Below are 23,896 nucleotides of genomic sequence, written 5' to 3' on the forward strand. Positions count from 1 at the left end.
AGGAAATATTTGCTCAGAAAATGAAGAGTCTTTTTTCCTGCTGGAAAATGGGATCATACACAGGCTCATTTTAAACAATAATCTATCACCTGCTGACCCCTGAGGTCTACATAACTAGGCTCCTGAATGAAACATTGAACAGGTGAATCAACGATCCACAAAGGGACCTCAACACACAAAAAAAGAAGCCATTGATACTGATTTTTGTGGAACACAATCGGTGTGAATGCCCTGCTGTCCCCAAAAAGTAGTTTTGGCCCACGAGCAATTCCTACCTGCTACTCCCCTCAATTACCATTGAGATGATTTATCCCATGACTTCTCTTTTACTGCTGGATCTCCTGTTCCACACTTCTCTGATCAGAAGACTGCTTGTCGGTTTGTTGAGTACTGGCAGTTCACTGAAATTCTAAAATTGAGGCGCCTACATTAATATTAACACCGCCTCCTGGTGTCCTTGGGTGAATCTGGCGCACTCGTCTTAAGCAGACACCTGATTAGTCCCGACTGGGATTTTCCAGTCCCATCCATGGTGGGAATCGTCATGGATGAGACCGAAAATTTGACAGACCAGCCAACGATTCACTGAGTTTGGACAAGAGCCCCTGATCTGTTTTCCAGTTGATCGAATATAAAAAGTTGGTTTTCATAAACAATGAAACGTGTGCATTGAAGCAATTCTCTAACAAATCTATTTAGGTACTTTTGGCAAAATCGATAGTCAGAGTCTCATTTGAATGCAGTTGGTCAAGCACTAAGATTTTTTATGATGGGTGCCAATTAGTACTTCCATAAACAGAAAGGGATTATGCAAGCATGATTGAGAATATTTTGAGGTAAATGTTGCAAAGTCTATGCTTTGGTGAGGATCTCATAGCCAATGTGTACTGCTCACCTTTATCAAACACGTGTTATCTGTGCGTCTGGTCAGGTTGGTGGCATGAGCTGAACAAAATCTACCTGACTGTGCAAATCCCCTCATGATCAGCCTAGTTCAAGTAACTAGCTTAAATCCAAAAGCCAGCTGTAAACTGTTAGTCATATCTTTAAAATTGAGAAACCTGGTGAAAGGAGTCTATAATGGACAGTATTTTGAATGTCAAGGTACATTTACTATTCCTGTGCTTCCAGCAAAGAGCTCACTGCAATCAAAGGGAGCTTGGATCAAAGATAGGAGTACAGCATTGTAACATCAGTTCTGTAACCCAAAGCTATTTTTATTCATATTACGTGAAGGCTATAACTTAGCTTAAACCCTTAGGAAGTATAGTGATAATTAAGTGAATCAATAAATTATTGCTTTGGGTTTTGCTCAGAAAAGACAGCAGAGTTGGGACCTAAATGAAAGCCCTGGAGTGTTTGCTACCTTTCATCAGCAAGTGCTTTGGCACATATCAGTGACATGGGGTTAAGTATTACATTGAAAAATGTAATTCCTTGAAGTATCCACATATAATTACATACTACAAACCTCGCTGTGTTATCAACCATTGTATGGCTCGCAATACTCGCACACATTCTGCCATGAGAATATTTTTAGAGTAATGTTAGAATTTTACTAATTCATTGCATCTAGAATGAAGATGCAGAATATGCTAAATCTGCCAAGTTTTATGTCATGGGATTTTCTTAAAGCTGCTATTCCGGGTATATTAATTTGGACTCTAAAACACAGAAGTTACACCAAAGCAGAATTTTACACAATATTAGAAATAAAAATCAGAGAAGATGTAAAACCTGCTGCCATTTTGCTTTCACCATTTTATACTGTCTCACAAAGTCGAAATGTATCCATATGCATGTTATTGTTTAATAAACATTAACATATTTGTATTTTTTGAAAATTACTTTAACCTGTTTGTTTTAAATGAGCTATGTAGTACCTCTGGTAATAAAAACAAATATATTTGATTGAAATATATTAAGAGTTTGTATGATATGGGGAGGTGATATAATATTGGGCTGGATTCTCCAGTCCCCCAGCCGTGTGTTTCTTGGCGGCGCGCCGTTGACTTGCAGCATGATTCTCTATTCCCACCGCTTGTCAAAGGGATTTCCCATTGAAGCCAGCCCACACCGCCGGGAATCCCACAGGTGGAGTTGTGCTGCCGGCAGGAACAGGGAATCCCAACGGCCAGAGAATTCTGGTCATAGTGACGTGGTGATAATGCAAATGAACTGGTAACCCAGAGGCCCAGGCTAATGCAGGGGTAAATGGGTTCAAATCCCACCACAGCAGCTGGTGGAATTTAAATTAAATTAATACACCTTGAATATAAGTCAATAAAGTCGTGACCACGAAACTATCATCGATTGACGTAAAGATCCATCTGGTTCACTAATATCATTTAGGGAAGAGAATCTGCCGTCCTTAACCGTTTCAGCCTCCATGTGACTCCAGACCCACAGCACTGTGAAAAGCCCCTAGTTGCCACATTCCGACGCCTGTTCCCATAACAGCCTCCCCGAACAGGCGCCGGAATGTGGCTTTTCACAGTAACTTCATTTGAAGCCGACTCGTGACAATAAGTGATTTTTATTTCATTTCATGTGGTTGACTCTTAACTGAACACTGAAATGGCCAAGCAAGCCATTCAATTCAAGAGCAACTAGGAATTGGCAATAAATATTGGCTTTCCCAGCGATGCTTTGAGAACATCCATGGAAGAATTAAGAAAATATAATGCTATGTAGTGTAATATCTAACCTCGAGATTTTATGGATAGAAATTCATCTTGGGCAGTGGTACAAAACAGGTGATAGTTGGTTGACCACCTATTATACACACTGCTTGATATCAATGCAATGGAACTACCTACCAGACACTGTATATTCCCACCGCTTGGGACCACACGATGGTCAATCCGATACCACCCATTTTATGGCACCGCCTGAGATAAATTTCTATCCCTTAATCCCCAAATCAGGCCCACCCATGACACAACTAACAGAAAAATAATTCTGCTTGTAAAATATATATTTTGCAGCAACAAATTTTATTTGTTTGGATTTGTTAAAATGCAGTGTCTAAAATTGCAGCCAATGCTGAGGGCAGAATTTAGCAAAATCTAGACCAGTCATCACATTGGATATCCAGATTATTACCATTAACGCATTTCAGATTAGGAAACAACATTGTTAGGCCCTTGCTCTCAATATTCATATTTGTATTGTGTGAGTGTTTGTGCGTGCTTTAAACTTTCTATACGTTTGTTGATAAAAAATAAATCAAAAGCAGACTGAGTAAACGTATTAATTGTTTAATTGCCTTGCTTTATTGATAATAACTGTTTGTCAGGAAAGTGTACATATGTAAAGTAAATTTGCCTGTGAGTGTATGGAAGGCTTTCCTTGCTAAAATTAATACATGTGACGAAAACCTGTTAAGGTCCCCCCAAACAAATTCTGAGCCAGGGTGGCATTGTGCAATGTTTTTCCAACTTTTTTTCCCGGGACACACCTTTACCACCCGGCTGATCTTCGGAACCCATGCCGGACGATCTTTGTCACCGGCCGATCTTCACAACACCATTTTCTCTTACCTTTAATGCAACAGGTGAACCTGCTTGGTCCTCACAATCTCACTTGCTTTGTCATTCAATGTTACATTTCTGTGAAGGGTTTCAGCTGACCATTTAAGTTCTCGCTGCATCCTTTAAAAAAAAACATGAGGTTTGTCCTCGAACTCGCCATGCTTCAAATGCCTTCAAAGTTTTAACGGTTTTAAACTTTCATTTGCCAGTACTTTCCTGCATGTATCACACATGGACTTTGCATCCTGATTTGCATTGGCACAATTAATAAAGCCAAACCTCCAGAAATCATCTTTATACTGCTTTGTTCCTGATTTCAGCTTTTTCTTAATCAGCTGTTCACCAGAGGATCTCAAATCAGCACTGCTTTGTCATGCTGTGGATTCACCAGAGCAGCTCACACCACCATTGCTTTGTCCTGCTGTGGACTCTCCTGAGTGTCTCTCTCCAGCAGATATAGTTGTGAGATCCTGTCCTGTTGTGTCTAAGGTGCTCTCTTCCTTATTACAAAACGGCCATTTTAAATTCTTTAGTCCTGTTGCTTGCTAGTTGCTAAGAAAATGGAGGAATCTCTCTACGGTGATTTCGTGCCCAGACACATGTCGTCAGTGTATGGGGTGTGTAACCTGCTCTCTGCTGCCGATTTAACATCGATTTCTTTTAAAAATCTGCTCCTGGGACAGTGTGTTGACGTCCGAACGAGGTAGTCTGTCCCACTGGGCTCCGGGCCTGCGCACATCCGGCTGAGGGGACACGCATGCACGGGATAGCCGGCATTCTTGAAAGCCAGTAGCATCCCACATTTTTAAAAGCCTGTCACGAACATTGGGCACTTCTTCAGACTGTCGGTGACATGTGAGACTCCCTTTAAGAAAAGTGTGTTTCATCAAATGGCTGCAGTGATCTCATTGTGTGGGTGGAGCTGGGCTCTGCTCTGCTTTTTACTTTCATTTTGAGCTGGCAGCTGCAGTGTGTCTTAGTTTTGTTTTCAGTTGGAGAGCTGCATTCACAACAAGAAGATGTTATGATCTCTCTCTCTGTAATGGAAAAAATGTCTCCAAATCACTTGATGATTTCAAAGTAATACCTGTTTCAGTAGAGAATTTAAACCTAGTGTCTTTATTTTAAAAAGGTTTAACTTATGGATGTTGTTTGGGAAGTTATTAAGGGTTATCTATAGAGTACTGTATCTTTTGGGGGATGGTTAGGGTTGGTAGTTGATAAACTGTTTACTGTGTGTTTATAAAATGTTAACTGGATTCATAGAATAAACATTGTTTTTCTTTAAAAATACTTTTAGTTCTCTGTTGCATCACACCTGTGAAGTGGGCCCTTGTGGGTCTGGTGAACTCCATAATATACTTTGGTGTTCTCTAAACACTGGCCCATAACATCGAGAGCGCTCCATGACCTCCCAACACCCGCCCACGACCGACCCTCCCTGAGTTTGAAAATGACTAGCATAATAGTATTGTCACTGGGCCAGCAATCCCAGGTGCTGTTGGGTCTTGGGTTTGAATCCCATCATGGCAGGTGGTGAAATTTGAATTCATTAAAAATCTGGAATTAAAAGTCTAATGATGATCATGAAACCATTGGCTATTGTCCTAAAACCCCATGTAGTTCATTAATGTCCTTCAGGAAGGAAGTCTGCCATCCTTACCCGGTCTGGACTACATGTAACTCCAGACCCACACAGCGATGCGGTTGACTCTTAACGGCACCCCACTGAAATGGCTGTGCAAGCCACTCAGTTTAAGGGTGATTAGGGATGGGCAACAAATGTACGCCCACATCTCAAGAACAAACATTGACGTTCACATCTCAAGAACAAACATTTTAAAACTTCTCTCCGAGCGTTCACCATCCTGAGAATTCAGGCCTTAGTCTCAGGCACGGTGCGGCAGTACCTCTTCTGACCACTACAGAGCTGTGCCCGGATGTGATGGGGAGCGGTTGGCTGCATCTGATTCGCTGACAGCTCTCCAGGGCGGGAATTCCTTCCAAGTGCGAATGGAAGTCCCACCTGCTGCCACATTAAAGCTTGAAATGGCAGCGGGCCTGTCAGACTCTCCAGGTAACGGGCACTGAGCGGTCGCCATCCTGAAAATTTAGGCCAGTGTATCACAGCCAGCAGTCTGTGTCAAACAATACAAATTTGGCAATTTTGGACACTTAGCAGCAAATAGTCTTGTATTTTCATAGAAAAACTGACAAAGTGGAATGCAATCCCCAAACACTGGTGAAAATGTTCAAGTTCAATATGACAAAAACAGTCACAATTGGGTGGGATTTTCCAGCCCTGCCCGCCTCGAGACAATTAATTCCCTTCCCACCTGCGATGATTTCCATGGAGGGGTGAGACCAGCAAATTTACCCTACAGAGCAATGACTCTGATTGTAGAGAATAGCAGCCAATTGCAAATGATAATAAGATCATTGGTTTTGCATTTTCAAGGAAATACTGATATTACCAAAAATCACAGGTAAAAATTACAGTATTTCATGAAATAACAGTGGAATGTACATATTCACCATAAACCAGTGCCACTATCATGTTACTGACATTCATTCAGACAATGTGAATACATGACGAGCCTATCATGTTGTCTGATTTTAAGTCTCTTTTCTGTTGACTGGACTCAATTGGTTTACATTTAATCATTTAAAATTTCCGATCTGTTATAATTCTGAAGTTCATAAAACATCTGTTATACCGTCACTGAAATGCTCTGATTAATATAGATTGCACACCAAACCACTGCAAAATGCAGCAAATGAAGCATTAAAATCAAACCCGTGCTGTTTAGCACAGGGCTAAATCGCTGGCTTTGAAAGCAGACCAAGGCAGGCCAGCAGCACGGTTCAATTCCCGTACCAGCCTCCCCGAACAGGTGCCGGAATGTGGCGACCAGGGGCTTTTCACAGTAACTTCATTGAAGCCTACTTGTGACAATAAGTGATTTTCATTTAGGAAATAAGCTGTGCATTTTTCAAATTCCCTTCAGAAAAGTCTACATCAGCCACTGTTACAGACAGTACATCCATACATACTTCTGATTGTATAATGGCAGAATGATAGTTGTGACAGCAGCTGAAGTTATGACAAGTTGATATCGCATATCATTTTCAGTATTAATGACATGTTTTCATAAGTCATAAGGCTGTGCTCAGGGCTGCTTTTAAGATGTGTTTTTTGAAGGTTACATAATTTTTCTGAAACAGTTGATCAACTTTTGCTTGCTTTCTAGATTGGCATGTATCTGTAAATGGGTGGAATTCATTCCATTAAAGTCAAATGACAGCAAAATGATCTAAAGTTGCATCCTGGGCACCTGATAAGGCAGAGTTAGACACAAAGCAATTGCTAGCGAAGAGAAGACCAGATATGAAGGCAGGGAAAGAGAGAATTATAAGTAAAGGCGAGATGAGAAAAAGCCGTAAAAAATAGAAGAGAAACATAAGAGAAAGCGTAAAGCAATGAAAGAGAAGCTGAGAAGAAATCAACCTCTGAACTGCTGCCAAATGGTGCTGAACTTGCCCACCTCCCATCTGAGTAGAAGACAGCCAGGAAAGAATCCTGACGAGAGTAAATTGGGAAGAAGAGAATTTGATTGGCCCCGTGCATTGAATGGATCCCCCTGAGCTAGTTGTACCATGGTAGTTAAAAGAAATGACAACTTTGGACCAACAGGTAGGAACGAACCATTCAGCAGACATAAAGATTATTATTGGGTTCAGTGGAGATTGTCTGAAGAGGAAGATGCACAAAAAGAGATAATGAGCTTTTAGTAAGGCAGAGGCGATGAACAGAAAAGGAATAAAATGAAATATTGAGAATAAGGAAGGTCTGTGCCTGACAAAAATAATGCAAATTAGATTTGTATGGAAGAAAAATATAATTAAAAAAACAATAGACTCGGAGAAGAACAAAGACAAAGCTGCGATTCAGTCTCCACATTGTGTCTAGCGCAGATCTGGTCACGCCGGGTGAATAGCAAGAAAGGCCAAAATCAAGATTCGTGCCAGGCACGATTCATCTTGCGATTCACCCAGTCTGCTCCCAATGGCCAGTTACAGATTTCCAGATCTCACCCAAAAATGGCGAGAATATCATTAACCCTCATTTGTATTCATTTCAATCATTAGCGAGATTGAAGTCGAATGCCCCAGGTCCAGGGGGCGATTGATGGCAGGCATCTCGCATTGCGTGCACTGGGGCATCAGGGAGTGCCCTATATTAACAAGAACGGGTTCCACTTCCTGAATGTTCAGATCATGTGCAACCACCGCCTCAGGATCATGCACATGTGTGCCCGCTACTCTGGGAGTGTGCATGACAGTTATAGCCTGGAGCACTCGGATATCCCCAGTGTCTTTGAGATCCTCTCTCGGATGACGGGTTGGCTTGTGGGAGACAAGGGGATACCCGCTGTGGTCATGGCGGATGATGTTGGTGTGGAGGCCTGAGACCGAGGCGGAGACCCGATACAATGAGTCCCATGCTGCCACCCGTGCTGTCATTGGGCAGTGCATCGGACTGCTGAAAATGCGTTTCCAATGCCTGACCACTCTGGCGGGGCTCTTCAGTGCATTCCTTAGAGGGTCACCCACTTTGTGGTGGTCTGCTGTGCCCTATACAATCTGGCAATGCAACAGGATGACATTGACATGCTGGAGGAGGAGGAGGTGGAGGGACATATGGCCTCATAGAATCATAGAATGTACAGCGCAGAAGAAGGCCATTCAGCCCATCGAGTCTGCACCGGCCCTTGGAATGAGCACCCTACCCAAGCTCACACCTTTATCCTATCCCCGTCACCCAGTAACCCCACCTAATCTTTTTGGACACGAAGGGCAATTTAGTTTGGCCAATTCAACTAACTTGCACATCTTTGGACTATGGGAGAAAACCGGAGCACCCAGAGGAAACCCAGGCAAACATGGGGAGAACATGCAGACTCTGCACAGACAGTGAGCAAGCCAAGAATCAAATCTGGGACCCTGGAACTGTGAAGCAACAGTGCTAACCACTGTTCTACAGTGCTCCTTCACCTGAGAAGGAGGCAAGAAATGCTGGAGGATGAGCCTGAATAGGAGCCAGTGGATGGAGAGGGTCCGACATGCCAGGAAGACCAGGGAGACCCTCACTGTATGAAGATTCTCCTAGGCTGAGGCTATCCATTAGCTCAACACCCCCACCCCTCCACCCCCCACCCTCTTGATCTTCTGTGGTCCAGTGCTACCTCTCAGTGTGTCCCCAAGATGTACATCAGAACTGGAGGCAGCCTGCTGTTTTACTCTCCCTGTGTCTTTGATGCCCTTGGCGGACGTCCTCTGGAGGATCTGGCCGTCTTACCGGTGTCACAGGTGTCACCTTACCACCCTGTTCTGGCTGCTACCTTTGAAATGCACTGATGTCAGGAGAGGGGAATTAAGAATTAAGAACGCGAGGCCATCTTAGTCTCCTCGGTGGAAGGTCCTGGGTTGAGCTCCTTGGGCCAGAGGAGCAGCTGTAGTGATCTCCAGAAGGGTGCCCCACTCTCATCCATGGCGTCAAGAAGCCAGGCCAGGTCAGCATCCCAAAAGCAAGGAGCAGGTCTCCACACTGCTCTCCTCCTTTCTTGACTGAGAGAGAGTGCTGAGGGAGCTTTTAAAAGCAGCTCCCCTTTCATCTTTCCCTCAGCTGAGGCATGACTTGGGCGAATCAGACAGCGAGGATTCCAGGCTTGGCGAGGTTCATGTGGGAGCTCACTCTTGGGACTAAATGCGGGTAAGTGCAGGCTGCAACCTCACCAATCCGGCTGAAAGAAATTCGCTCCGCCAAACCTGCCCAAAATTACACTTTGAATTTTTTTCGGCTGAATCGTGCCCAAAGAACATTTTGCTACGAATAGATTACCACCAAAAATAATTCACTTTTATCAGTGGATTTTAACGATCCGTGCTGATGGGCCTTCACCCCTCAGCGGGTGAGCTCATGGCCGAGTTTCTTCAAAACAGCGGCTAAGTGTTTCACGCCGGCATCAACGGGCCTCTTGGCCCAGCGATTCCGTGGCCACAGGAGGCCAGAAAAGCACCGTGCGACATGGCGGACCCACACAGCAGGCCTGCATGGAAGAAGGTAGGCCCTCCCCAGATCGCACACACCTGCCGATCGGTGGTCCCCAATCGCGGGCCTGGCCACCGTGGAGGCCCCCACCCCTGAGACTGATCCCCCGCTCCCCCCACCAGGACGGCCAACGCAGCCCCGACGCCGAGCTCCCGCCGGGTGGAACCATATGTGAACCACGCCGGCGGGAAGTCGGCCAGTCGAATGCGGAGAATCGCCTCATTCAACAGCCCCCGACCGACGCCACGTCGAACTCGCAGGCGCGGCTGTCGCCGATTCTCCAGTTGCTAGAGGTTCGCACCCCGACGTCGGACCCGATTGCAGGACTGACGTCCCATTCTCTGCCCCCGCACCAAGCGCAATTTTGGCGTAGAGGCTCAAAGAATCCCGGCCCATATTCCATGAGCCCCACGGGGAGCTCAATCGGGTCGTCTCTGTGGACTTTGTAGGGCTTATAACAACGTGGTATAGCACAATTCACCAGAATGATACCAGCACTTTAAGGGTTAATGACAGTTTTCAGAAATTGATTTATGTTCCTTGCGCTTAGAAGATTGGAGGGTAATTTAATTGAGATATTTAAGATGAATCCAATAGCAGAGATTTAGAGAAACTCTTCCCTCTGGTGGAAGAATTCAGAACAAGAGGAGTTAAATAAGGAATCACTTTTCACACAAAACGTGATGTAAACCTGGGACTCCCTCAAGGCTATGGATGGTATGTCAAGAAACATTTTCAAGACAGAGCTGTATGTTTTGTTACTTCTGGGTAAATTCAGTTCAGGTACAGATCACCCATGATCTTAACTGAGTGGCTGAACAGGATCAGCAAGCTGAATGCCTGGCTCCTGCTCTGAGCTTCATATTTTCCCATTATTTCAGCAAATGATGAAGAACACGTAACTCGATCATAACTTGGTTAGAGTTATTTTTTATTATTACTGGTTATCCTTCACTAAAGAGGATAATTGTCTTCAATGAAACCAAAAGTTGCTGATGAGACTGATACGGGACCTGGAGGCTTTAGGGCACGCCTGGCATTTGTTGTCATGTGACATGTCTTGTCCTGTATTTGCAGTTTGCTTCATGCATGCTGTATTCATCGGTCTCATCTTTCCTCTTCATTTTGTTGTTGATGGGTGTGGTAGTATGACTAGAGGTATTACGGTAACTAGCAATGCCGAGACACCATTGGTGCAGAAGGCTCGCTGCTCATTGGCCCATTGGTATGTAACGCTAGTCACCCATTGGTTAGAGCTGTAAGGTAGCTCCGCCCTGTAAGGCGGGGTAAAAGACCCCGTGTGTTCTCCACAGCTTCCTTTCTGTACCTGAGCTGCTGGGGAAAAATCTTGTCTATTAAAGCCTTCAGTTCGGACTACAACTTCGCTTCTGTGGTCAATTGATAGTTCATCAATTTAATAGACAAGTTTTAAAGGATGGAGCTCCACATCGAGCCAGAGTGTCTACAACTCAGCACCCATGCGGCAAATGCAGCAGCAACCTTTAAGCACTGGTTAGCATGTTTCAATGGCTACCTCGGCACGGCAGAAAGCACACTCACGAGAGAGCAGAAACTACAGATCTTGCAGTCGAGAGTGGGCCCGGACGTCTACACACTCATTGAGGATGCTACAGATAATGATTCCGCAATGGAACTACTCAAAGGACATTATATCCGCCCAGTAAACCAAGTCTACGACCAGCACCTACTGGCAATGAGACGGCAGAGCCCTGGTGAGTCACTAGACGAATTCTATCGTGCACTCCTCATGCTAGGGAGGAACTGCAGCTGCCCACAGGTTTTGGCTAACGAACATACTGAACTATTGATCCGGGACGCTTTTGTTGCGGGTATGCAGTCCCCGCAAATCCGCCAGAGACTGCTCGAAAAAGACACTCTGGGCCTCAAGGAGGCACAACCCTCACCGATTCACTGGACGTGGCCTCCAGGAATGCCCGTGCCTATGCCCCCGACCACGCGGTGGCCCCCTGGGCAGCGTGTAATCCCCCCCCCCAAAGCGGACTCGGAATCGGCTCAGGCCTGCACTGCGACACGCCCCAGCAACCCCGCTGGGCCCCCGTTGCTATCTCTGCGGGCAGGCGAAACACCCCCGATAGCGCTGTCCGGCCCGTTCGGCAATGTGTAAGGGGTGCGGCAAGAAGGGCCATTTCATGGTGGTCTGCCAGGCCCGGGCGGTCGCTGCGGTTCCGGACAGCGAGTGCAGATCGCCGCTCCAACCCTCTCCACGGGCCCCAAGCGGCCCACGAACATCACCAGCTTCCTCCCCAGCGCCACGTGGGGGCCCTGGGCGCCGCCAGCTTGCTCTGCCAACGCCACGTGCGGGGGATGGGCACCACCATTTTGTCCACCCCCAGCCATGTGTGACCAGTGGGCGCCGCCATCTTAGACCGGCCCCAAGGACCCCAGCACGGATGACTACACACCACCTGAAGACGATTCCGAACTTCTGCCACGTTTGGCATCGGTGATCTTAGACCAGTCTCAACCCCGCACCCTCTCCACAGCAACGACGACGGTATTCATCAACGGGCACAAGACGTCTTGTCTACTCAACTCTGGGAGCACGGAGAGCTTTATACACCCTGACACGGTAAGGCGCTGTTCTCTTCCTGTCCACCCCGTCAATCAAAAATTCACCCTAGCCTCTGGCTCCCATTCAGTTGCAATCAAAGGGTATTGTGTAGCGAACCTCACGGTCCAAGGGAGGGAGTTCAAGAACTACAGGCTCTACGTCCTCCCCCACCTCTGCGCAGCCACTCTGTGTCGCTAACAATTATACTCAAAGACGAGAGACAAGTACAATAGAGGTTTTATTGCTGTGTGATGCTATTCCTCCGGCTGCAACTGAAGACTAGAGTCTGAGTGACTCACACGCATATTTATACAAAAGCTCCCTGTGGGCGGAGCTAGCCGGCAGGGGCTTACCGGAGGAACCTGCATTACAGGTACAGCCATACATCCCCCTACTGCAAGTACGCATATCTACAGTGGTTATCACCACACACTCTCCTAGGGTTAGACTTTCAATGTAATCTCCAAAGTCTAACTTCCAAATTCGGCGGCCCTGTACCCCCCTCACTGTCTGCATCCTCGCGACCCTCAAGGTCGGTTCCCCCCTCCCTGTTTGCAAACCTCACCCCGGATTGCAAACCCGTCGCCACTAGGAACAGATAGTACAGTGCCCAGGATTGGACATTCATCAGATCCGAGGTCCAACGGCTCCTGAGGGAAGGGGTCATCGAGGCTAGCAACAGCCCCTGGAGAGCCCAGGTAGTGGTGGTAAAGACCGGGGAGAAGAATAGGATGCTCATAGATTACAGTCAGACCATCAACAGGTTTACGCAGCTGGACGCGTACCCTCTCCCCCGCATATCCGACCTGGTGAACAGGATCGCACAATACAAGGTCTTCTCCACGGTGGACCTCAAGTCTGCCTACCACCAGCTTCTCATCCGCGCGAGTGATTACAAGTACACAGCCTTCGAGGCAGATGGGTGGCTCTACCACTTTTTAAGGGTTCCTTTTGGTGTCACTAATGGGGTCTCGGTCTTCCAGTGAGAGATGGACCGAATGGTTGACCGATACGGTATACTGGCAACATTCCCGTATCGCGATAATGTCACCATCTGCGGCCACGACCAGCAGGACCACGACACCAACCTCCGAAAATTCCTCCAGACCGCGAAAATTCTTAACCTAACGTATAACAAGGATAAATGCGTGTCTAGCACCGACCGCCTAGCCACCCTGGTTGCGTAGTGCGAAATGGAGTTATAGGCCCCGACCCGGAACGCATGCGCCCCCTTATGGAGCTCCTCCTCCCTCACTGTTCCAAGGCCCTGAGGCCCTGCCTCGGGTTCTTCTCTTACTACACTCAGTGGGCCCCCAACTACGCCGACAAAGCCCGTCCTCTCATCCAAACTACTACTTTCCCCTTGTCGACGGAGACCCACCAGGCCTTCAGCCGCATCAAAGCAGATACCGCAAAGGCCATGATGCGCGCCATCGACGAGTCCCTCCCCTTCCAAGTCGAGAGCGACGCGTCCGATGTAGCTTTGGCGGCCACCCTCAACCCAGTGGGCAGACCCGTGGCCTTCTTCTCGCGCACCCTCCATGCTTCCGAAATCCGCCACTCCTCAGTCGAGAAGGAGGCCCAGGCCATAGTAGAAGCTGTGCGACATTGGAGGCATTACCTGGCCGGCAGGAGGTTTACCCTCCTCACAGACCAACGGTTGGTAGCTTTCATGTTCTACAATGCACAGCGGGGCAAGATAAAAAACAATAAGAACTTGCGGTGGAGGATCGAATTATCCACCTATAACTACGAGCTCTTGTATCATCCCGGGAAGCTAAATGAGCCTCCTGATGCCCTGTCCCGCGGCACATGTGCCAACGCACAAGTGCACCGCCTCTGAGCCCTTCACGAGGACCTCTGCCACCTGGGGGTCACTCGTTTCTTTCATTCCATAAAGACCCGCAAACTGCCCTACTCCATCGAGGAGGTCAGGACAGTCACTAGGAACTGCCACATCTGCGCGGAGTGCAAGCCGCACTTCTACCGCCCGGAGAAAGGCTTCCCGCCCCTTTAAAGCCTCAGCATGGACTTCAAAGATCCCCTCCCCTTTACCAACCACAACACGTACTTCCTCAACGTGATTGACGAGTACTCCCGCTTCCCGTTCGCCATCCCCTGCCCCGACATGACCACAACCACCATCGTCAAAGCACTCCACAGCATTTTTTCCCTCTTCGGATTCCCCACTTACATACACGGTGATAGGGGGTCCTCTTTTATGAGTGACGAACTGCGTCAATACCTGCTTAGCAAAGGCATTGCCTCAAGCAGGATGACAAGTTACAACCCCTGGGGTAACGGACAGGTCGAGAGGGAGAATGGAATGGTCTGGAAGACCGTCCTACTGACCCTACTGTCCAGGAATCTCCCAGTCCCTCGCTGGCAGGAGGTCCTCCCAGACGCCCTTCACTCCATCCGGTCTCTGCCTTGCACTGCAACTAACCAAATGCCTCATGAACATCTCCTTGTCTTCCCTAGGAAGTCCTCCTCAGGGACCTCGCTCCCGACCTGGCTGGCAGCTCCCGGCCCCATCCTACTCCGGAAACACGTGCGGGCGCACAAATCGGACCCGTTGGTCGAGAGGGTCCAGTTACTCCACGCTAACCCCCAGTAGGCATTCCTGGAGTACCCCGACGGCCGACAAGACACAGTCTCTCTACGGGACCTGGCGCCTGCCGGATCCCCCCCTCGCGACCAGCCCCCCCCCCCCCCCCCGGCCCACCGCAGCACTCTACAGACACCCCCTTCACTGGCCAGTCAACCCCCCCCACCAGCACCAGCGAGAAGTCTGGATGCCCCCTCCCCGGGTCAGCCACCCTCACCAGCGCCATCTAGGGGTGTTGAAGCCGCTGCGGGAATGGATCCACGCTCCCGGAGTCACAGACGCCTGCACCTCCACCGATGTCTCCGCCAAAGTTCCGTCAATCGCAAAGGACGACCAAGGCCCCCTGGCCGTCTGATTGTTTCACTATGAACTGTATATAGACTTTTTTTAATGTGCCATCTACACGGCCAATTGTGTAATTGAGAAACTGTGTTGTTTTGTAAATAGTTATGGGCCAGTGGGCAGACGCAGTACGAAAGTACCGCAGTACCTCAACAGTCATACTACCAGTATGCTATTCAACCCGGACAGACCACCAGTTATGGTCGGGCGACCAAGACGCCCCCCCCCGTCGGATTCCTTTTCAACAGGGGGTGAATGTGGTAGTATGATGAGAGGTATTACAATAACTAGCAATGCCGAGACACCATTGGTGGAGAAGGCTCGCTGCTCATTGGCCCAATGGTATATAACACTAGTCACCCATTGGCTAGAGCTGTAAGGTAGCTCCACCCTGTAAGGTGGGGTATAAGAGCCCGTGTGTTCCCCACAGCTTCCTTTCTGTACCGGAGCTGCTGGGGAAACATCTTGTCTATTAAAGCCTTCAGTTCGGACTACAACTTCGCTTCTGTGGCCAATTGATAGTGCATCAATGGGTCTCAAAATGCTGGACTCCTTCCCACGGACACTGCTGCTATCTGGTTAGGTTCAAGGCGATGGTCTCCCAGGAGTTGATTACAGTGTTACATTTCTCTATGTTAGCTTTCATCACAACTTTGAGGCGCATTCCTGTCCTCCTCGGGTGAGTCTGCTCTGTCTGAACCAGGAGAAGAAGAGCTGCTCTGGGAGCCTGGTATCTGTATGACCAACCCAACAAATCTGATGGTGGCTGGTCATAGCCTTGAATCTGATGGTGACCTACTTGGGAGAGTACACAGATGTTAGTGCATCTGCCTTCCCACTTAAAATGTAAGATCGTCTGAAGGCAGAGTTGTTGGTATGATTCCAATGCTTTGAGCAGCCATTTATAAATAAATGTTATCACACCGTTACGCACTACAGTAATACAGTAGTATTTCCAAACTTGAATAGAAAATATATTTGTCAGTTTAAAACTAAAAAAAAGACAGAACCTGGAATGCTTGCCATTTTTCTCAGCATGTTCTTGGAAACGGTCTCCAATAATAGTTCCCAGAATGATTCCTCACGGACCCCCAACAGGCATGTATTATTACCCAAATCAGTAGGAAATGCCAAAAGGGCTATAAACAATTCCCTATCTTTATAGCAGAAGAAAAGATGTTGAAACATTGTTCTGAACAAATACATAACACAGTGGGTCATTGGGTGGAAATTGCCCCTTGTTATGAAGTCTTTGCAGGTGTAAAGCAGGGAAACTTTTCACCTTTACACCAGGAAAACCTGAAGAAAAGCTGGCCTCAAATTGGGTCAGGCATGACTGTTGGCCTCTAAAATAAGCATTAGGTCTCAGAAATATCAAAATAATACCTGTGTTGGGTCTGCCCCACTCGGGAATCTTAAACAATGGTTGCCAACTAAAAGTAAGGTTAATTTTTTTTTAATGAAACCATTCTATGGAGAAAGAAGGAGCAGGACAGCTCCTCCAACTCCTCAGCTATTGCTGCTTAACACTGGCCCGTGTCCAATTAAGACCCCAGTGTCATTTGGAAACAAAATCAGAGTTACCCAGCCTAGCCCCTAGCCCGTCAAAAATCTGTTGAAATTAGTCTAAGCCACTGAAATAATCTTTAACAAGGTACTCAGCTGGAGGTTTCGAATGCCAGGAGAGTTTTCAAATTCCAAACCGCTTCTTTCTCATAGTTTGTCCCTTACCCTTGATGAGACCATCAATTCACTAGACACGTGCTTTGAGATGTGAACAGTGGTTTTAATCTACTTACTACAGAGCCAGCCTGTTACACAGCCTGTTGAACTCTCGATGAACTGGTCGGCTGGCTCTGGGCATCGATATTGATACAGCTGTCCAGGGGGAGGAGCCGCGGGCGGAGCCAAGGGTGGACCCCTGTCCAAACTCCTAAGCATTCCCAGAGCTACTCCCCTAGCGGTCGGGCAATGCAACTGCGCTTACAATTGTACGGTCTCATATATATATCACAGTGTTATCAGAATGTATCAGAGTTACATTCACTACATTAACCCCCTACAAAAAATCAAGTCCGGCGGGGGTGGTGGTTCATAAATTGAGTCTGTCCGGTGGTCGAGTCATCCGCTGCGATCTGCGGAGCACAGGGGTTGCAGCCTCTTGTGGTGGCTGGATGGGTGTTGTGGGTTGGGGTACGATGGCGGACTCCGGGGGGTGATTCCGTCCGAGCTCCATACCTGTCTGGTTCGACTGGGGACTGGGGGCGCTGGGGGTTAGCCAGTGCGGGTGCGCGAAACAAATGAAGCGAGCTAGTGGGCTCAGGAGCGCGAGGGGGCGGCTGGGTGGGGTGTAGAGTGAGGGGTACCTCTGCAGCGATAGTGGGGATGCTGGATCCAGCAGGTGCTAGGTCCCGGAGGGATACGGTGTCCTGACGGCCATCAGGTAACTCTACGAAGGCGTACTGGGGGTTTGAGTGAAACAGGCGCACCTTCTCTACAAGGGGGTCAGTTTTGTGCATCCTGACGTGCTTCCTCAGGAGTACGGGGCCCGGTGTCTTCAGCCATGCCGGGAGTGAGACCCCCGTGGTAGTGCCCCTGGAAAAGATAAAGAGCCTCTCGTGAGTGGACTGGTTGGTCGCGGTGTATAAGAGTGACCTAATAGCGTGGATCAGGTCTGGGAGGACATCCTGCCACTGGGAGACTTGGAGCTTTCTAGACCGGAGGGTCAGTAGGACGGTCTTCCAGACCGTCGCATTCTCCCTCTCCACCTGCCCGTTCCTCCTGGGTTGTAGCTGGTAGTCCTGCTCGAGGCAATGCCCTTGTCGAGCAGGTACTGACGCAGCTCGTCGCTCATGAAGGACGAACCCCGGTCGCTGTGTACGGAGCTGGGGAAACCAAACAGGGTGAAGATACTATGCAGGGCCCTAATGACTGTGTGGGAGGTCATATCGGGGCAAAGGATAGCAAAAGGGAAGCGGGAGAACTCATCTATGATGTTTAGGACGTAAACGTTCCTATTAGTTGAGGGGAGCGGCCCTTTGAAATCGATCGCGAGGTGTTCAAAGGGCCTAGAAGCCTTGACCAGGTGGGCCCTGTCTGGTCTAAAAAAGTGCGGTTTGCACTCCGCGCAGATCGGGCAGTCTCTGGTGACCGCTTTTACCTCCTCAGTGGAGAAAGGCAGATTTCGGGCTTTGATGTAGTGGGCGAGCCGGGTGACCCCCGGGTGACAGAGGTCGTTGTGGATGGCTTTTAGGCGGTCGTTCTGCGCGCTGGCGCACGTCCTGCGGGATAGGGAATCTGGGGGCTCGTTAAGCTTCCCCGGTCGATACTTAATATCATAGCTATAGGTGGAGAGTTCGATCCTCCACCGCAGAATTTTATCGTTTTTAATTTTGCCCCTTTGCGAGTTGTCAAACATGAAGGCAACCGACCTTTGGTCGGTGATGAGGGTGAACCTCCTACCTGCGAGGTAGTGCCTCCAGTGACGAATAGCTTCCACAATGGCTTGTGCTTCTTTTTCGACTGCCGAGTGTCGGAGTTCCGAAGTGGAGAGGGTACGGGAGAAGAATGCGACTGGTCTTCCTGCCTGATTTAAAGTGGCTGCAAGAGCGACCTCTGAGGCGTCGCACCCAACCTGAAAGGGAGTGGATTCATCCACCACCCGCATGGCTGCTTTGGCGATGTCCTCCTTGATGCAGTTGAAGGCCTGGCGCGCCTCAGCTGACAGAGGGAAATAGTGTGGCCTTAAAGAGTGGGCGGGCTTTGTCTGCATATTGAGGGACCCACTGGGCGTAATACGAAAAGAATCCCAAGCACGTTTGAGGGACTTGGGACAATGAGGGAGAGGGAGTTCTAAGAGGGGGCGCATACGGTCCGAGTCGGGACCCAGGACTCCGTTTTCCACGACATAGCCGAGGATGGCTAGTCTGGTTGTGTGGAAAACTCATTTCTGCTTGTTATAGGTGAGGTTTCGTTTCTGAGCCGTCTGAAGAAAACGGTAGAAGTTGGCGTCGTGGTCCTGCTGGTCATAGCCGCAGATGGTAACGTTATCCAAGTACGGGAACGTGGCCCGCAGCCCGTACTGGTCCACCATTCGGTCCATTGCTCGTTGGAACACCGAAACCCCATTAGTGACGCCGAAGGGAAGCCGGAGGAAATGGAAGAGGCGGCCATCGGCCTCAAATGCCGTGTAGTGGGGGGTCCTCCGGGCGGATTGGGAGCTGGTGGTATGCAGACTTCAGATCCACCGTGGTAAAGAGCCGATACTGGGCGATCTGATTTACCATGTCTGCAATCCTGGGGAGGGGGTATGCGTCGAGGAGTGTAAACCTATTAATGGCCTGACTATAGTCTACGACCATGCATAATTTTTCCCTCGGTATTGACGATCACCACCTGAGCTCTCCAGGGGCTCTTGCTGGCCTCTATGATCCCCTCACTGAGAAGCCTTCGGACCTCTGATCTGGTGAACACCCTATCCTGCAGGCTGTACCGCCTGCTGCGAGTGGCTACGGGTTTACAGCCCTGGGTGAGATTGGCAAAGAGAGGAGGGGGGGAGATTCGCAGCGTGGCTAAGCTGCAGATAGTGAGTGGGGGTAGGGGCCCGTGTTGCTCGTTTTACTGGAGTGTGATTAACACGCCTCCGTTTAAAGGCCGTGTGCTTAACACTGCTATGGCTCTGTATATGTAATTATGCTCGGAGTCGCCAGGTGCCGTATTTAGACACCGTCACAAGTATATCAAGGTCAGGTTCAAAGTAATAAATCTGTACACCGATTAGTAAGTCCAAACGATTGGTGTTTATTATAACAAATATAATAAATACACATGCATACGCTAAAGAGACTAACTTACTTCTAATACTAAACAACTAAATACTTATCTAGACAGGAACAGGCAAGGTCAGGGAACAAGGCCTTCGTCCCGTTCTTGGTCTGCAACTCTCTGAATCGTAAGGTTGTCAAGATCTAGCAAGGTCTGGATCACGTAGCGATCGTTGTATTGGCACTTACAGTTCGATGGCTGATGGCTCAACGGCTGGTGATGGAACTGGAGTCAGGATGCGATGTAGCAAGCAAAGCAGAGCAGAGCCGGAGCAACAAAACAGACCGAACCATGTGTGGGGTCTATTCTTATAGGTCCTAGAAGTCCGTGCCCCCTTGGGTCGGTTCTTTTACCTGCCAGGTATTGATTGGGCCTCTCCCAATCGATATCTTCCAAACCCCCCAATCTGAGGGTCGTTCCTCGATGGGTGGGGCGGTCCCTACGGCTCTTTGTGTTGGTTACTGTGGCGCCATTCTGTCTGGGCGTCTACGCAAAAGTATCCATTGATACTTAAATGTTTCTATTGTGCGGGGTCTGGATCTGGATCACCTCATTACTATGCAGATCTGTTTCCATTTGCACCTTTGGCTGAAACTCTGCACCTGGCCAAAAACTGGTTTCTGTACGTGCAGAATGCAAATTAGTCTTCTGCAAACTGCTTGTCCTCACTAAGACTGTTTTTCCCTGCAGCCTTAGCAGTTCTCCATTTTGTAGCCCAGTGTCCATCTTAGATGGCTACACCCGCCGAAACTGAGGGTGACACTCTTGAGGTTACACTGAAAATCTAGGCCCAATAAGAGTGGGGCGCAGAGTTCGGGCAGGACGTAGAGCTTGAATTTGGCATAGCTAGCACCTTGGATTGTGAGAGTCGCGGCGGTCCGCCCTTGGATCTGGACAGAGTGGGAGCCCGAAGCGAGGGAGATAGTTTGCCGCGCGGGGAAAACAGGGAGCGAACAGCGTCTTACCAGACCTGGGTGTATGAAGCTCTCAGTGCTCCCGGAGTCGAAGAGGCACGGCGTGCTGTACCCGTTAATTTGGACCGTTGCCATCGAGTTTTGCAGATGCTTCAGGCGCGATTGGTCCAGAGTGACTGCGCTGAGTTGCCGGTAGTCGGCGTCTCGATCAGCTGTGCTGGAGTGGCCCCGTGATGACTGCCCTCTGAGTTCGTAGTCGTCGAGGTGAGTTTCAGAGTTTGAAGGGGATGGATCTCAAGATGGCCACCCCCATGAGTCGCACATGGCCGGCCGCATGGGGGAGGATTGCCAAGATGGCCGCCCCCATGAGTCGCACATGTCGGGTGGGGGCGGAGTCGGCATACAGGCTGCAGCATTTCAGGGCCTGTGGGCCTGTGAATTCAGGGAACGAGTGCTTTGAGCCGTGGGAGGGTTAGAGGCTGGGGCTTTCTTCGCCAGACACACTCTGGCATAGTGTCCTTTTCGCCCGCAGCTGCTGCAGGTCGCGTTGCGGGCCGGGCAGTGCTGCCGCGAATGCTGATTCTGGCCGCAAAAGTGGCAGGCCGGGGCAGCATTGTGGCTGGGCGGCCGTGCGGCGCAGGCCTGGGGAGTCGCTAGTCGGGGGCCCATGACGGGGTCGCGGGGTCCGCGGGGAACGAGGTGAGGCTGCGGAAGGAGACCTCCATAGTGGTAGCAAGTTCAACAGTCGCTTCAAGATTTAGGGCCCCCTTTTCCAGCAGTCATTGGCGCACGTAATTTGACCTAAGGCCCGCAAGAAAGGCATCTCGTACAGCAAGTTCTCTATGTTCTGCCGCGGTAACCGCCTGGTAATTACAGTCACTAGATAAAGTTTTAAGCTCTCTCAGGAATTCTGCGAGCGATTCCGTAGGCCGCTGGCGGTGAGTAGTGAACACGTGTCGTGCATAGACTTCATTAACAGGCCTCACATACATTTTGTCGAGTAGCGCTAGGGCTTCAGTATACAAACCGGCACAGTTTAGTTGAGTAGAGATTCTGTGGCTCACCCTCGCATGCAGTCGGCTCAGTTTCTGCTCCTCCGTTGTTTCGGCTGTTCTTGCTTCCGCCAGGTAGGCTTTAAAACACCGGAGCCAATGAGAAAAAATTTATTTTGCCTCTGCATCCTGTGGGTCGAGTTCCAGTCGCTCAGGCTTGAGGGCAGATTCCATGATTGATCCTGACTGTTTCTTAAGTAGATTAAATTGTTGAGACCATCAATTCACTCGACACGTGCTTTGAGATATGAACAGTGGTTTTAATCTACTTTCTACAGTGCCAGCCTGTTACACGTTGAACTCTCGATGAACTGGTCGGCTGGCTCCGGGCATCGATATTTATACAGCAGTCCAGGGGGAGGAGCCGTGGGCTGAGCCATGGGTGGAGCCCTGTACAAACTCCTAAGCATTCCCAGACCTACAGTTTACAGGTGCAACAGGTGATTAAGAAGGCAAATGGAATTTTGTCCTTCATTGCTAGAGGGATGGAGTTTAAGACTAGGGAGGCTATGTTTCAATTGTATAAGGTGTTAGTGAGGCCACACCTGGAGTAGTGTGTTCAGTTTTGGTCTCCTTACTTGAGAAAGGACGTACTGGCACTGGAGGGTGTGCAGAGGAGATTCACTAGGTTAGTCCCAGAGCTGAAGGGGTTGGATTATGAGGAGAGGTTGAGTAGACTGGGACTGTACTCGTTGGAATTTAGAAGGATGAGGGGGGATCTTTTTAAAATTTCATTTAAAATTATGAAGGGAATAGATAGGATGGATGCGGGCAGGTTGTTTCCACTGGCGGGTGAAAGCAGAACTAGGGGACATAGCCTCAAAATAAGGGGAAGTAGATTTAGGACTGAGTTTAGGAGGAACTTCTTCACCCAAAGGGTTGTGAATCTATGGAATTCCTTGCCCAGTGAAGCAGTTGAGGCTCCTTCATTACATGTTTTTAAGGTAAAGATAGATAGTTTTTTGAAGAATAAAGGGATTAAGGGTATGGTGTTCGGGCCGGAAAGTGGAGCTGAGTCCACAAAAGATCAGCCATGATCTCATTGAATGGCGGAGCAGGCTCGAGGGGCCAGATGGCCTACTCCTGCTCCTAGTTCTTATGTTCTTATGTACTCCCCCTAGTGGTCGGGCATCGCAACTGTGCTTACAATCGTACGGTCTCATATATATATATCACAGTGTGAATTACAGAGTTACATTCACCACAACCCTCAATAACCTTTTTATGTTTATCATGGGTAATATATTATTTTTTATGTCCGAATAATGCTCGTCGTCTTCCAGTTGAAGTAAATGCTTTATTGAGTAAGTTCGTTCTCTCTCCAGAGTTTAAACTATACGTTACACGATCAAGATATAAAATAAGAAATGCCAGAGGTAAGCTGCCTGTGCTGAGCTGCCTTTGTATGCTGCTGGTCACTAGCCCTGTACTTGCAAAAGAGGCAGATCCTCCCTCGGGTCTATCAATTTATACCTGTCTCTAGTGCTGCCCTCTAGTGATATTGTGGCTGTTACATCTATACAGTAACCCATTGTACATATGCAGATGTGCAGATCACTACAGGTAATATTTAGTGCCAGCTTCATTTGGACTGAGGAACATTTTGAGGAAGATCATTAGTAGCTGGTCCTCTTGCATAACAGCAGCTGAGAGATTGGTGCTTGTAGGAGATCAAACCCAACTTTGTGCGCAGAATCGTCCCATATTTTGTCAGAGTGTCAGTTTGAGTGAGAAAGCCAGCTTGTACAATCTGGGGGGCATATTTTGTGCCATCACTCTGGCTGAGCGGGGCCTGATAGAACCAGCAAGGCCAGCTCCACAGAGATTGGGGCGCCAAAAATAAACTACCTCCCAACCCACTCCGCAGACAGGGCGGACCCCCCCACAGGCATCAGGGTGACCAACCCTCCTCACCATG

General features: G+C 48.8%; 1 protein-coding gene across 11 annotated transcripts in view; it reads left to right on the plus strand.

The window, feature by feature from the left end:
- The window catches only part of dlgap1a (discs, large (Drosophila) homolog-associated protein 1a), a 1,116,163-nt gene that overhangs the window by 665,504 nt on the left and 426,763 nt on the right, over positions 1–23,896 (plus strand). The gene's annotated exons all lie outside the window — the stretch shown is intronic.

The sequence above is a fragment of the Scyliorhinus canicula genome, chromosome 10 (assembly GCF_902713615.1).
Source record: "Scyliorhinus canicula chromosome 10, sScyCan1.1, whole genome shotgun sequence".
Classification (NCBI taxonomy): domain Eukaryota; kingdom Metazoa; phylum Chordata; class Chondrichthyes; order Carcharhiniformes; family Scyliorhinidae; genus Scyliorhinus; species Scyliorhinus canicula.